The sequence below is a fragment of the Lolium perenne genome, chromosome 3 (assembly GCF_019359855.2).
Source record: "Lolium perenne isolate Kyuss_39 chromosome 3, Kyuss_2.0, whole genome shotgun sequence".
NCBI lineage: Eukaryota > Viridiplantae > Streptophyta > Magnoliopsida > Poales > Poaceae > Lolium > Lolium perenne.
In genome coordinates this window covers 294,234,292-294,250,434 of record NC_067246.2, presented here as the reverse complement: position 1 = coordinate 294,250,434, position 16,143 = coordinate 294,234,292, and the positions used below count along the sequence as shown (strand labels likewise).

The 16,143-nt window shown below is 43.3% G+C and overlaps 1 long non-coding RNA gene across 3 annotated transcripts; it reads left to right on the top strand.

Annotated features, from left to right (window-relative positions):
- Positions 1-4,217: 4,217 nt before the first annotated feature.
- LOC127345131 (uncharacterized) lies at positions 4,218-13,957 on the top strand. 3 transcript variants are annotated; one of them, XR_007878442.2, is made up of 7 exons: positions 4,218-8,438; positions 8,522-8,596; positions 10,163-11,878; positions 12,907-13,179; positions 13,343-13,488; positions 13,556-13,627; positions 13,724-13,957. It is a non-coding gene; the product is annotated as an uncharacterized lncRNA (long non-coding RNA). The 3 variants fall into 3 exon arrangements; XR_007878441.2 differs by lacking the exons at positions 10,163-11,878; positions 12,907-13,179; positions 13,343-13,488; positions 13,556-13,627; positions 13,724-13,957 and adding an exon at positions 9,629-10,156 and having other exon boundaries at positions 4,321-8,438; XR_007878443.2 differs by lacking the exons at positions 10,163-11,878; positions 12,907-13,179; positions 13,343-13,488; positions 13,556-13,627; positions 13,724-13,957 and adding an exon at positions 9,950-10,156 and having other exon boundaries at positions 4,323-8,438.
- Positions 13,958-16,143: the final 2,186 nt, after the last annotated feature.

Sequence of the window (16,143 nt, the reverse complement as noted above, 5' to 3'; positions counted from 1 at the left end):
GTATTGACGAATTTTATTAGGCCACCAGACTTGCTCAAATGAAAATTCTCAAATTGAATGAAAGTTGCGTACATATCTGAGGATCATGCACGTAAATTGGCTTAATTTTCTGAGCTACCTACAGGGAGGTTGACCCAGATTCGTGACAGCAAAGAAATCTGGAACTGCGCAGTAATCCAAATCTAGTACTTACTTTACTATCAACGGCTTTACTTGGCACAATAAAACACTAAACTAAGATAAGGAGAGGTTGCTACAGTAGTAAATAACTTCCAAGATACAAAATAAAAACAAAGTACTGTAGGTAAAAACATGGGTTGTCTCCCATAAGCGCTTTTCTTTAACGCCTTTCAGCTAGGCGCAGAAAGTGTGTATCAAGTATTATCAAGAGATGGTGTATCGTTATCACAAGCTCCCCCATCCGTGGTGGTACTAAGGGCTTTATCAATTTTAGGCCTATAGTAATATTTCTTTGGTTTAGGCACTTTAGAGACATACATAAACTTTTGCTCCTTACCCACATAAGCTTTCTCCGTATATTTAAGAGAAGAAAATGTTGAACCCAAGGTTCCCATAGCTTTTTCAAGTTCATCAATCCTATTAATTTGATCATCATGGACAACACAAGTTCCTAGGACACTAATTCTTTCATCAATTCCTCCTAAGGATTTATCAAGTTCATCAGTTTTATCAAGTAACATTTCCAATTTAGTTTCAACACTTGGAAATTTTTTCTCTATGGTTTCCAATTTTTTTATAACATCTTCAAGAGAGATTTCAGTTTTAACTTCATCAACAGGGGGTATTCCAAATAGACTCTCAATAATGCAGCTAGCTTCTAATGCAGGAGTACTTAAGAAGTTACCTCCTGCGAGACAATCAAGAATATACCTATTCCAGCTAGAGATACCAACATAAAAATTCCTGAGTAAAATAGTGGTGGAGTGTTTCTTAGTGCACCTATTATGGGCATTACTAATTCTATACCAAGCATCTCTTAAATATTCTCCCCCTTGTTGCTTAAACGAACGAACTTCAACTTGAGGATTACTCATTTTAGCAATAGTAGATAAAGCAAACTAGATAAAGTAAATGCAAGTAACTAATTTTTTTGTGTTTTTAATATAGCAAACAAGATAGCAAATAAAGTAAAACTAGCAACTAATTTTTTTTGTATTTTGATTTAGTGCAGCAAACAAAGTAGTAAATAAAACTAAGCAAGACAAAAACAAAGTAAAGAGATTGAGAAGTGGAGACTCCCCTTGCAGCGTGTCTTGATCTCCCCGGCAACGGCGCCAGAAAAAGAGCTTGATGGCGTGTAACTCACACGTTCGTTGGGAACCCCAAGAGGAAAGTATGATGCGCACAGCAGCAAGTTTTCCCTCAGAAAGAAACCAAGGTTTATCGAACCAGGAGGAGCCAAGAAGCACGTTGAAGGTTGATGGCGGCGGGATGTAGTGCGGCGCAACACCAGGGATTCCGGCGCCAACGTGGAACCTGCACAACACAACCAAAGTACTTTGCCCCAACGAAACAGCGAGGTTGTCAATCTCATCGGCTTGCTGTAACAAAGGATTAGATGTATAGTGTGGAAGATGATTGTTTGCAGAAAACAGTAGAACAGTATTGCAGTAGATTGTATTTCAGTATAGAGAATTTGACCGGGGTCCACAGTTCACTAGAGGTGTCTCTCCCATAAGATAAACAGCATGTTGGGTGAACAAATTACAGTTGGGCAATTGACAAATAAAGAGGGCATGACCATGCACATACATATCATGATGAGTATAGTGAGATTTAATTGGGCATTACGACAAAGTACATAGACCGCTATCCAACTGCATCTATGCCTAAAAAGTCCACCTTCAGGTTATCATCCGAACCCCCTCCCTATTAAGTTGCAAAGCAACAGACAATTGCATTAAGTATGGTGCGTAATGTAATCAACAACTACATCCTTAGACATAGCATCAATGTTTTATCCCTAGTGGCAACAGCACAACACAACCTTAGAACTTTCTGTCACTGTCCCAGGTGTCAATGCAGGCATGAACCCACTATCGAGCATAAATACTCCCTCTTGGAGTTACAAGCATCTACTTGGCCAGAGCATCTACTAGTAACGGAGAGCATGCAAGATCATAAACAACACATAGATATAACTTTGATAATCAACATAACAAGTATTCTCTATTCATCGGATCCCAACAAATGCAACATATAGAATTACAGATAGATGATCTTGATCATGTTAGGCAGCTCACAAGATCCGACAATGATAGCACAATGGGGAGAAGACAACCATCTAGCTACTGCTATGGACCCATAGTCCAGGGGTAGACTACTCACACATCACTCCGGAGGCGACCATGGCGGCATAGAGTCCTCCGGGAGATGATTCCCCTCTCCGGCAGGGTGCCGGAGGCGATCTCCTGGATCCCCCGAGATGGGATCGGCTGCGGCGCCGTCTCTGGAAGGTTTTCCGTATCGTGGCTCTCGGTACTGGGGGTTTCGCGACGGAGGCTTTAAGTAGGCGGAAGGGCAGGTCAGGAGGCGGCACGAGGGCCCCACACCACAGGGCCGCGCGGCCAAGGGGGGGGGGGCCGCGCCGCCCTAGGGTGTGGGCGCCTCGTGGCCCCACTTCGTCTCCTCTTCGGACTTCTGGAAGCTTCGTGGCAAAATAGGACCCTGGGCGTTGATTTCGTCCAATTCCGAGAATATTTCGTTACTAGGATTTCTGAAACCAAAAACAGCAGAAAACAGCAACTGGCACTTCGGCATCTTGTTAATAGGTTAGTTCCAGAAAATGCACGAATATGACATAAAGTGTGCATAAAACATGTAGATAACATCAATAATGTGGCATGGAACATAAGAAATTATCGATACGTCGGAGACGTATCACTCACCAAAACTTATAGGTGCAGGCAATGTTAGTAGACTCACACATGCGAAGGTAGTCGTCATGTGTATCGGCATGTGCTCCGTATGCTAGCATCCTCATGACGGCGGTGCACTTCTGAATCGATGAGAACCTAGCCGTGCCACCAGCGTCGTGCTTAAACTTAAAGTAGGGGTCGAAATCTCGAACGCCGTTGAGGATATTCATGAACAAACCCTTGCTCATCCTATTACTGTCGCCGAAAATTGTCGGTCTGTGTTGCCCCTCCTGCGAAGTAGTCTTTGTGCAGCATGGTATGCCCCTCCAACCTCTGCTGGGACTTCGACTTCTTACTTCTTGGCTTTGAACCTCTATGGCGCAACCTCTTCTTCCTCTCCGCGTCGGTGTCAAGCATGTTTTTGGAGGGACGCAATGATCGACAAATGCTCCCGAAGGTCGTCATCGAAAAATTTCTCTTTCTCCATTATTTCCACGATCATCTCATCCTCGCTATCCATGTCTGAATCAAAACAAATGGTTACAATTCATCCGCGATAGAGGAGGCAACGAACAGCAACCTGTCGCACCTACCAGACAAACCGCCGAACAACTTCTTTGCGTGGAGGAGGGGTGGATTTGCCGACGCGTTATGGGACACATTGGTGAAGTGGTGGCGGCGAAAAGGACGGCGAGAGAGTTAGTCGTCACGGCGGTGTCCAACGCAAGAGAAATTATCCGTGGAGATGGCCGGCAAATCGAGCGGCGGCAGAGGGGTAGGAGGTACGGGAGGGGAGGTGCGATGAGAAATAAAGATGGAAAGCAACCGTCCTAAATGTGGTCGTTGCCAGGCGGAAAGCAACTGTCCTAGAAGTGACGGAGGGAGTAATTGTCAGGCTAGTCAGTGTGGATCCCTGGCGAACACGTTGACTGCTGACTTTTTTTTTTGACGTTTCCGCGCTCGTGGTCTCCGGCTGCTGACCGCACCGCACGAGCTTTGTTAAAAACAAACAATTATGTACGTTTCAGCTTGGCGAAACGAACGAACAAATCTGCTACGATGCTGCGTGACGTGACGTGGGCCTCGTGGACCGGCTGCAGGCCTGTCCGATCTAGCGGTGCATGCGCATGGGCCATACCCGCCGGGCTGCAACGAATTGGAGGGCGACGTTTACCCCAGGAGAACAATGAAAACAGCCCATCAAGGCTAAAGTTTCCCCTGTTGCATCGTCTGAGGAAAACCTACACCGAATTTTTGGCTGCAGTGTCAAAGGTCGGTGCCGATTTTTTATTTTGAAAGCTCAAAACTATATCTAACGTTGTATACGATGCCCCCCATAGGGGGCCTCACAGCGTTTTGAGCCTCGGGACCGTTCGATCTCGTCTCAAGCAAATCAGGACCGTTCGTTTTTTCACTACCGGAGTAGTCCAGAACGCGAGGGCCTCGCGCGACCCGTTTTTTATCCACGGGTCGATGAAGCCCATCCGGCCCGGCGTTGGCGCGTCGCCGCCTCTCCCGCTCCCGTAGCCGCCGCTCCCGCTCCCCGCCGTCCGCGCCCCTGCTTCTCGCCGCCGGCGACTGCGGCCGCCGCTGCGCCACGTTCTTCTCCCCAATCCCCTCCGCCTCGCGCCCCCCAGCCATGCTGCCTCGCCTCGCGCGGCTCAGCCCCGCCGCCGCCTCCCCTCACAGATCCCCTAGCCGCGCCGCCGCCTCGCAGAGCCCCCAGCCCCGCCGCCAGGAGTTCAGCGCGGGGAACCGCACGAGTGCCGGCCGCCGCATCGAGACGACCGCCGATTCGCCGCCTCCTCTCCAGCTCCGGCTCGTCGCCGAGCTCCGGCAGGAGGTGCACGGACCACGGCCGCCGCAACGCCGAGCTCTGCCGCCATGGATATGGCGGACGACATCGGCCTCGCCACCCTCCACCCGCACCTCGATGCCTCCTCCATGGCCGCCGCGTTCCCCAACCCCAAGGGCGGCCGCGGTGGCAGCCGGCGACTGCGGCCCTGCTTCTCGCCGCCGGCGACTGCAGCCGCCGCTGCGCCACGTTCTCCCAATCCCCCGTCCCTCTCTAAGCTTGTGATGTTTCTCTGCCTCGTTTCTCTCTTTTTTTTGTTAAAAGATTTTCCAGAGTTCCAACAAAAAACAGTGGATCTCTCGTGCTATATATCTGAAAATGAATCCTCTTCTCTTTGAATAAATACTGCTAGCACTTCCCACTAGCATCACGTATTCCTGTCTAGCGGCTGCTTATGAATCTGACTCTTTTTTTCCTTTGTTCAGCTGACGCTATCTTCCTTGTTCACTGTAATGGACCCATGTGTTTTGATCTCTAAATATTGCTCTGATGAAGCCTTGATTTACGTATCAGCAACTCATTTTGTTTTGTCTCTATTCTAGATTTCTTGATTGATTCATCTTTGTTAGATAGCACAGGATGTGATTTCTTTTGGCAAGGGTGATTAAGCATGAGTTGCAGCACCGCCTGAAGGTTTGCACACGGTTTGCACACGCCATGTTTGTTGTAATGCTCACTAAAGGTTATATTTCTTTTCTAATTTGGGTGAATTTACAAGCTATATTTTTTTCTTCATGGAGTTGACAGGTTAATTAGGATGATAAAATTGTAGATCTCATTTGCTTGGAAATAAAAATCTTGATAGGTTGCATCATATTGATCCCCTGTGTTTACTCTGCTCTAAACACCATGTATTAAATACTAGACTAACAAATAACAACACGGTTGAAGATACTACTGTCTTTTTTGGAAAAAGACATTTGCTTATAATTTACAAGCAAGAATAATTGATAGCTGTCAAAGAACAGTTTGCAAACTCCCAAGACTAAAACAAGAAATTTATGTAGGCCTTAATTTTTTAACTGCCCAGATGGTTAGTGGTTTTTCGCAGGCACTAAGCATTTGGAGGTCAAAATTGTCTTATGAAGTTATACAGATTGTTTTAGCTGTCAGGAGAGGCAATTTCTTTGGGTTTACAACATTAGGAACATCTGTGATGATCCCCTAAATGTTGGTTCTTTTTATGTGTTGAAATAATGTGATAATTTCTTATTTTTATGTTTATTACTCATCATTTGCCATGGCATATTTTAACTGCAACACTCCTATTTGTGACTGGGATGAAGACACTGCCGGAGACACTATTTGCACTCGCCTTCTAACTGTGAATCGGTCATTAGTGGCTCATACGGCTTTGTTAATTGAATCCTTTATATAATCCTCGATCATTGTTGTAAGTACACAATGATTGTTTTTAGATTTTGTATCTTACAGAATGAATCGTGGCTGAATGAGCCATCACACTAATGCAAATATTCATGATATTCATTCAATTTCTTCTATGTCCAGAGGTTCTTGCAGACTATGAGATCCATAGAGTGGGTGTTCATAGCCTAATCAATCATTCTGATATTTGGATTTATTTTACGGGATATTTGGATTCTCTTTAGTCAATTCAGTCTCAAGCAGTTTGTCAATTGCTATAATTGCAACTGGGGTTCTAAAGGAGCAATATTTTCATTGGACATTTTCTTCTCTAATAATCAACCAAAGTTTACAATGCATGTACTAATGGAGATTTCCATCTTGCTACTGTAGAACATTTGATAGCTGACGAAGCGATTTTGTTTCCATCCATTGTTAACTGAGTAGAGCTAGACGGTAATTAAAATTTCCAGCATGTGTAGCATGTGTAGTGCGTGTAGTCTTGCATTTGAGATATTTACCTAAGAAAAGATATACTCCCTCCGTCCGGAAATAAGTGACTTCGATTTGTATAGATTCACATGTATCTAGACGTGTTTTACTGTATAGATACAAGTGAGTCTTGACCAATCCGACTCACTTATTTCTGGACATAGGAAAGAGTTGATTATCTTACTTTACTACAAATTGTTAATACAGGGTTCTTTGCATTTTTATCCCTTAGTTCCAGTTTTTATTTTTCAGGGTAGATTTAGTTTTAGTCTAAATATTTCATGTTTCTGATGTTTTAATTTGAGCTTTATTGCCATACTTCCAAGTCTTGCTTTCTACTTCTTCTTATGTTCAGTAATGTAATTATGTCAAACCGTTTAGCAAACTAATTAATCTTGCTAAAAGTTCTTACATTGGTGAAGGAGGAAGCACTTTTTTATGGTGCCTTTATCGGAACCATTTTTATGGTGTCTTTATCGGAACCACTGACATGTTAGTTGACTCGCATTCCTTGTGACTTGCTCATACACATTCCTGTTCGTTGCTCAACTTTTGTGTACTGTAGACTGTACTACCGGCGGCGCCGCTCATGCCTGTTCATTGTCGCCATAGCTGAGTCGATGTGCTCTTTTTTATCTTCACCATAGCTAAGCATATGCTCAACAACACTCGTCTGATTTAATTTCCTCTATGTATTAACAATTGAAGCACGTCCTGGTGAACCAATTGGATGTGTCGTTCAAGTTCTACAAGATCTGGTGCTCCATCATTGATGTCCTAGACATCGACACGGTACGTCAAAAAATTCGTCCCTTTAGTGTGCTCTTGAGATTAATTAATGTGATGACTAATAAGTGCAATCATCCTATTCGAGAGCAAAGTCAGGCAGGCAGCTGTGTTTTGACAATGAGAATTGTAGTGTTCTGTTCCAAGTTCCAGCTTTTTATGATAAGTTTAGGATAAGCTTATTATAGAATCTGTACCTGTACCTGATATGTACAACCATAAATTTACAACTTGATTTATGTGGAAACCTGAATGCCTCTGAATCTAGGTCGAGCAGTTTACCTTGAGAACTCAAGGCAGGTTTTATCACTTTGTGCACTGGGTTCCTACGTACAGGTTCGGAACAGATAATCATGTCTCTTTGTTGTCTGAAATCCTGAATGCTTTCTTTGTTACGAGTGCGACTACTTGCTCTTTATTAAATTCATTTATGCCATATATCAGTTTGTGAGGATCTAATGGACCAAGTAGTTTCAGTTTCACACCAAGAGTCTCGATAAAATTACATTTTATCAACTAAACCTCTGAATCTAGGTCGAGCAGTTTACTATTGTTTTCTTAGTCGGTTTGCAGAAAATACTAGCTGGGGATTGACGCCTGTCATTTATCCACTTTCTTCTTTCATCTTAATTGACTTGAGGATTCCAGAATATCTATCCTAAAGCTACAATACGATCAGGAGATAATACATTTCCATTAGTTTGATGGTTCCTTGTACATCAGGGACTAGCAAATGTTCACTGTTGCTTTCTCTAAGTACATAACTTGGCGATAAATTTAGTTGGCACTTGTTGGTTGGGTGTTATTTTGTGTTACTATATAGAAAGTACAATTTATATACATTATGTTGTATATCACACTCTAATCTGAAATTGATGTCTTCAGCACTGAACCAATTTGTATTTTCTCTTACCTTTGTTTTTGCCTTCCGTTCCTCTGGAAGATTTTATTTTTATTGTACCATGATCACTCTATTTGAAAGAGATATTTTTGGAGCCAATAGTTGCAAAGAGGCCTTTTCTGGAAATAGATGGAGAAAATTCCATCACTCTGCGTATAAGGTTTCATGTTAATGCACCGTTTTTTCGCTAAATAACAGTTTACAGTTTGATAGTTTCTGAACATTTCATGGTCTGTGCCATAGGTTATGTTGTTGCACGATGGGGTTGATTTGGAATAGAAACAACTATTTATGACATGCAAGTGTGTGTATTTTATGGTAAGCTCCTACTGATATCTTGATCAAACTGAGTCTTGCTGCTGCTCCTTTTCGGGGGAAAATGTTTTCGTTAATTTATAATTTCTAATAAGTCTCATTTACTTTTCAAAGTACATCAAATGTATTTTCTAAGTGAAGTAGAAATATGATATAGTTGATAAATGAGGAATGATATATTTCTTTTGGGTGCTTTGAAACTGCAAGGACTTGTCCTACTTGTAATTATGGAAAACGCAACTAGGACTAACCAAGCTATTCTATCATGTGGTTTTGTTATACACAAGTCTCACACATGTCATGAAAAGCACGAACTTTTTAGAGTTACCATGATCTGTAGTTATTCTTGTTAGAATCTCACTGAACAAGATTTTTTCTCTTATGGTGTAAATGGTTCTCTTACCATGTTGTGCATCATTTTTAGGAACATCTAATCATGCTAATATAGGACAAATCAGTTATTACTGCTTTGCTTTTTTTCTATTACCTACATTGCTTGCTACTTGCAACTTCAGTTTCTATCGTCGACATTAACATATAGAAAAGTAATAATGTAGTCAAAAGGTGGATCAATTTTACTACAATAGTTTGTTTGATTTATCCATGCTATAAGATGGGAAGCAAAAATGTGAACACTTTTATCGAGTAGGACGTTTCTAAGAGACAAACTCAAGACAATTTATTGGAATAGAAATGTGTGATGTAGAACACGCATTTCCTACTGTATAGCCCAAACACACATTTCAAAAATCTGCTGCAAGACATGAAATTACTGTCATACCATGGTGCTAGGGTTGAAGTTTTTCCAGTGGATGGCCTGGTTCAGATATCTCTGTCTATGCCCTTGCATTCATGCTCTTATTGTGGAATATAGTGAAGCCATGTAGCACCTTGATGGGCAAGCAGTTCATGGCGTTGTTTGTTAGTATGATTCAATTTCAAGTGACCCTCATGCTTAGCTATCAATATTCTGAGAAACTTTGCTTAGCTATGAATATTCTGAGAAACTTTGGACGACATTGTGTTTTGTTGTAGCTCAGAGCGTCTATCCTTTGGCATGCTCATTTGTCAGTGCACAAATCTATGGCGTCGTTGAGTTTGTGTTCTAAAAGACTTGATCCAATTTCATAATGAAACTGTGAGTCCTCTGGCCTCCCTTCTCCCGGGAAAAAGAATCAAATGCTTGCTGCCATTTTTCCTCACTATTTTTTTGTCACGGTTACTCCTTGATAGCCTTTTCCAATCCTTTCCTAAGAGATGATATTGTCCATGGTAAAGGGAAATCTACTGTTAGAGAATTTGTCTTCCTCAAGAACTATTACCAGATGCTCAATTCAGAAATCACTAAATGAGCAGATGACAAAGGTAAAGGACTACTGATTGGTACAAATGACCAACACCACTGGAATATATCTCATTCCTGACTCTTGGAGGAAAAATCACACTGGACACCCCCGTTTGGAGACTGCATTAAGATCAACACTGATGCTTCCTATGTTGCCGAAACGGGTCAGGCTTCTATTGGTCTTATTGCACGTAATAGTGCTGGTCAATTATTTTTTTGTGCAGGCAGAAATCTAGAAGGATTAGCAGCTGCGGAAGAAGCTGAAGCATATGCGGTGCTTGATGGAGTGTAGCTGGCTGCGAGGATGATCCAGGGACCTGTGATCGTGGAGAGTGACTGCACTATCAACGCTCCAACAACAACAAAGTATAAACAGATCAAAACACCATGTGATCTATAATACCGTCAGGGACCTGGCAGCAAGGTTATCTTGTTGTAGCTTCCAGTTTTTTAGAAGAGATGGCAACCTGATTGCCCATGAATTAGCTAGGCTAGCTCGGGTAGAAGGATTGGTTGGCTGCTGGATGAACCGACCCCCTAAAGCTATCTCCACCCTTGTGCAATATTATTGTAAAGACATTATTAACAATGTGCAATAAATCTCTTTTCCCTAAAAAAAAGATTTTTAGACCTTTTTATCTGCGAATTGAGCTGATGTTAACGGCCTGTTTGTTAAATTTGGATGTTGATACCTAGGAGATGTTTCTGTGTATAATTCTGATAATTGCAAGCATGATTAATTTGTAAGTTGTTTCTTTGCTTGGAACATTTGTGTCGGAGTTTTTGTAACTTTTAATTTCATATCACCCAAAATGTTAAACTATTGTGCTAACATAGTGTGGCCTTCACACAAGCAGACTGATTTGACACTTTGTTTGGCTGATTTTTTTTTTGTACAGTATGATAGTTATCCATGGTAAAAGTTATGATCTTAGTAGTTTGACTGCAGGTCAAATATTTGTGGGTGATTCCAGTTTCCAAGGGATTCACCAATCCGAGATGTAATGATTATGTATTATTCATGTTGTTTAACCATCGATAAGTTAATTATGACGCACGGTTAATGCCATCATATGCTCTAATTATACTAGGCTGATTCAGAGTGAAGGGCTTGCTGAGCAGCGCAAACAGGCAAAGATACACACCGTGGGTAGGATGAATGTACTGAATGCTTTTCTTATGGTGTGAGCATTTGATCATTGTTGGGAATAAGATCTGAATACTAGGATGAAGGCTCAATGCACACAAATGGTTATTGTTCCGTAGACACAAGTGACTTTTTAAAATTGTAGATCTCATTTGCTTGGAAATAAAAATCTTGATAGGTTGCATCATATTAATCCCCTGTGTTTACTATGCTCTAAACACCATTTGAGGCAGTAAAAATAGTAAGCACGAATGAACTGTAGCCTATATTTGTAGAATCATCATTAAAGTTGAAGAGTGGACATTATGCACTGCAATATTCTCTTTCCTCTTCAAATATGTTAATTGCAATGTCTTCTACTGGTTGTTATTTATTCCGAGGAAGCAGTTGGGCATGTTCTGTTTCTTGATGTATTCATTTGTGTCTTCACTAACAATTGTACCTTGATGGGAATTAACAGTTGCTTTGTTTTAGTTTTCTATAGGCAAGAAGGGTCTGAGTGGCATCTGTTCATTTGGTATGGCCGACTGTTCATCTACTATCTTTATGTGTATTTTACTTTTGTTACCAAATGATGTTGATATGTTCTTGATAGAAGCATGCCCTCTAGGTTTTTCTCACTGGTTTGGTGTGTGTCTCTTCCTTCCATTTATTTACTTTGTGCCACAGGATACTCGTCATCTCCGATTCTCCCCTCCATTTTTGGATCCATTTGCAGGTCACCGCGCTGCAGGTATTGTCGCGTCGGGTGGACGCGGCTACTTCTGTTGGCTGTTGTTCGGTTCCAATCCTGGTGAGTCTGCTCTTTTCCTTCCTTATTTACCGGTACAGCTGCCACTCTCGGTGGGTGCGTGCTGTGTCCTCCATGTTGGCCTTGGGGTGTGAATGGTATCGGTAGGATCCAGAAAGAACCACAGCTTCAAACTTCCAGCGTAATAATTTTGTGTCAATTAGTCCAGTGAGTAGTCCAATTACAAAACAATCCATTCATCCTTTGGTTGAGGGAGAGAGGAAGAGGGTCCAAAAAGGGATGACATACACGATTTACCCTGTATGGTTTTAAATTTGTTCTTCCCTTTGCAAGATGGATGATAAGAGGGGATGTCTAACTATATTTATTATTATATTCTTGGCTACTTTTGTTCTGGTAGGTATAAATAAACCTATCCATTCTCAACTGAACTTGACACAATGAAATTCTGTTCATTACAAAAAAGTTTCTGGTTTACCAGAGGTCTACTTAATTTTTACCTGTTTGTGGTATCATTTTAAATGTAACCGAGTTACTGCTGACTTCATAATGTTTGGAAAAATAGTCAATGCTTATTTTATGAGCAGCAATTTCTAATATACCCTCTTTGAAAGGTGTTCGTGATATCTTACATGTGCAATTGAGCCGATGTTGTTCCTTCGCTCTGTGTACCATCATATTTGAGAAGTTTTCTCATTTGATGTGATCGTGTTACCGTACTGGTAGGACCACTGAGATTGGAATTAGTGAACATTGATTTTCCCCATCATTTAAACATATTACTTAAACTACATGTTGTTAGTTGTTGATTGAGTATTAGATATAATTCGTTGTGATTCACTCGTCCGATACTCTGCCCCATAGTATGTTTGTGCAGTAGACCTGATCATGCTACTTGAAAATCTAATCGTGTCTCTTTTGGTCCATGTAGTCGATGATGGGAGCTCCATTAATCTGTAGTTAGTCCATATAGCCTGCTGACTTGGCACACAAAGCGCAAATGCTTTGATATTTATTGTTTCTCCGCTAGGTATTACATTTTTTATCCATCATCTACTCTACAATTACAGTACCATGGGGGCTAGCGATAAACTGCGTGGAACCCTCACTATACCTATGCAACGGCGTAGGCTTCCTTGGCTTATACGAAGGAGTATATCTCTTTGTACCCAAATAATATTATTCTTCGCTATCTTCGACTACTATTCTTTAACATGCCGTCCATTGTTGTGTTTGTTTCCGAGAAGGAAGACTTTCATTGCTGCTCGTTTCCTCTGCCCGTGCTGCAGCTAACCGAAAACAACACAGGCCGATCATTGATTCAAACCGTTCTAGGTTTAAAGGTGGTGATACCATCGCTCCTTAACACATTGTTTTTCGTTCTTGTTGAGATACGTCAATTAATTGTATTTATCTTCCTTTCTCTCTAGGTCATGTTTTCACACATTGTTTTTCGTTCTTCTTGACATACGTCGATTAATTGTATTTATCTTCCTTTCTCTGTAGGTCATGTTTTACATGTTACGATGCCTTCAGTTCGTCACAGTGAAGCCAATGGACAGGCAGTTGAGCTGATGGATAACATATGTGCCAGATACACCAGTTATCCCACAAACAGCGGTCGAACATCTGCCTATGCTAACTGATAAAAAGTGGGTACTTCTTCACCGATCACTTTTACATTTGTTCAACATGACTTGACAAAAAATATACTTCCAGATATGGAACAAACCCTGGGGAAGACGTGCCTGATGCCGATGGCAAGAAAAACATCGCTTGATTCCCCGTTAGGTGAGTTTGAACCGTGCATGTTAAAATGAAGCCAACTCTATATTGCTTACCATCAAGTCGGACCTAATGTTGATTGTTACGTGAATTACTTTTCAGGAAAATTGTCTAATAGGTGACATGGGTCACCGGTGCTTATCCTCTTCTCTTTTGCTATGTATTGTACATATGAATCAAGCGTAGGATGCAATGGTTGTCTTCTGCATCTCTTCTAGGTGGTAGCTCCACCCTTCCGTGCCCTTCGTTGCTTTTGCTTCATGCTGCTATCTCCGCTCTTATTTTTAGTTCTTCGTACTTTCTGCTACCTGCCATACTCTGTTTAGAGAAAAGACTTTTTACGTGTGCTTCAAATTTATAAACAATGGATTATCATATTGGCAGCTATTTTTATCGCAATTATACGAAATAGACATTGACATGAGTTCCACGGGGTCATGCGCCAAGGCGCACATCTAAATCTAGTTATTATTACTACGCAACGTTTTGGGCTAAATCTCCATTACAGCATCTTTGCCCCGAGTGCTGAGGCGCCTCATACTCCAAGACAAGAAGCAATTTACATCACACTTATCCCCTAATTATGCTAAAACATGAGCTACTTTATTTTGTGGATTGTATACTGAATCTTATTGAACAAGAAGAGAACCATAAAAGACTCTGAACTTTAAGGTCCTCAAGTTTAATGTACCATGTTATTTCTCTAACAAGATATGCGTTGGTTTCCTCAAAAATAGTTGTTCGAAATTCTTTCTTATAAGACTTAAAAGTTCGAAGTGTTTCATTTCCTCCCAAATAATAATTGGGGCGAGAGTTAAGCTAGAACATACTGGGAGGAAATGACTTGGCGACCAATCTGAGGGAGCGATCGATCGTCCGGCCGGGCGCGCTCTTGCCTGCCTATAAGCATGCATGCTCGCGCACCTCAGGCCATCTTCAACGGGCCATCACATTTCAAACATTAAATTGACTGCATGCGTTGTTTGCATCCGTTCGCGGACACTATACAATACGGAAATGCTGGATTTACGGACTCGTTCCTACGGAAAGAGCTTACGGAATGACGTGGTGATTTTTAGTTGGTTCAAATCATGTTATCCCCCGTGATTGTAGGGCCTCAATTTAACTGCTGCTCTCCACGTCTGTCTGTAACTTGGATTCCGTATGAAATCATCCGTATACGTAGCATTACTGTATACAATATGGATGATTGTTTGCGTTGGGGTATCCCAGCCGTGAAAACGTTTTTTTTACACTACACCGTCAAGGTCGGTAATGGCGGTTTAACATCCCGTCGAGGTCTACCGCCAGTGATTACATGTTCCCACGTCACGATGGTCGTTCCCACGCGTGGCCAACAGATTGGCGCGTTTCGTCGACGTTTCGCGCGCGTGGGATACGACATGCGCGCAAACGTCGTTTCCCGCCTGCAATGGCTATATATGATGGACGCCGGCAGGCGTGACTGGCACACCTCAACCTAAACCCTAACATTTATCCATGGCCGAGCATAACCGCACCTAGGCTCGGGTTTTTCACATTGCCCGCCATGTCTAGCCGGATGATCCGGACCTCGCCGAGCTCCGCGCGATAGAGGCGTTCGAGGAGGAGCAGCTCGCAGTCGACGCCCTTCAGGCCGAGTAGCTGGACCAGGAGGCAGGGGCGGCGGAGGCGGAGGATGCAGAAACGGAGGCGGCAGGGCGCGCGCTAGAGCGTCAGCGGCGGGCGGCGGCCATCGCGAAGCTCTGGGCGGAGCTCGCCGAGGCCAGGGCAGAGCTCACGGAGGTGCACGCAGAGATGGCAGCGGCTGCTCCGTTGCCGGCGGCCCCACCCGCGGACACCGTCAGCCACGACATCGCCGACAACAACGAGGACGAGCACTGCAAGCTCGGTGGCGAGCAACAGGCTCTGCTCGTGTCGTTCGGGAGCCTACCTGGGAACGCCGATCGCGTCAGGCTCGAGCAGCGGAGGAGCTAAGGAAGCTCGCAACCATGCGCTCGCCATGAGTCGGGTGTACATGTGCTCCGACCTGGATTCGGTCGTGCGGAGGGGACCGGAGCACGCGTGGGTCGACCAGGAGAACCGCGAGCTGGAGGGCGCCATCGCCGTCAGGGACAAAGCGGTGGCTGCCGCGGCTAGGGACAGGGTCCGCTACCACGTCGACATGGAGTCGGCGGAGGCGGCGGCGAAGAGAGTCTGTTGGGACTCCTCTCTGGCCGAGGCCGTCGAACACCGTAGGTGGGAGGACGAGGAGTCCGGTCGGCGGCGTGCACGGCACACGGAGTTCATCAGGCGGTCTCGCGCTTCGATGATGGCGTTGGCCCCTCTGGCGGTCGGTAGTAGGTTGCGCAACTGCGAGTAACCCCGACCGTGGTAGGTTGCGCAACGGTGAGTAGGTACGGACATTGTAGTTCTAGGTTAACTCGACTAACCATCTCTGTAAAGATGGTTTCTTTGGCCAATCTATAGTAATAAGGAAATATTTTGATTACCTAGTCACTGCCTAGCGGATCCGGATGCAC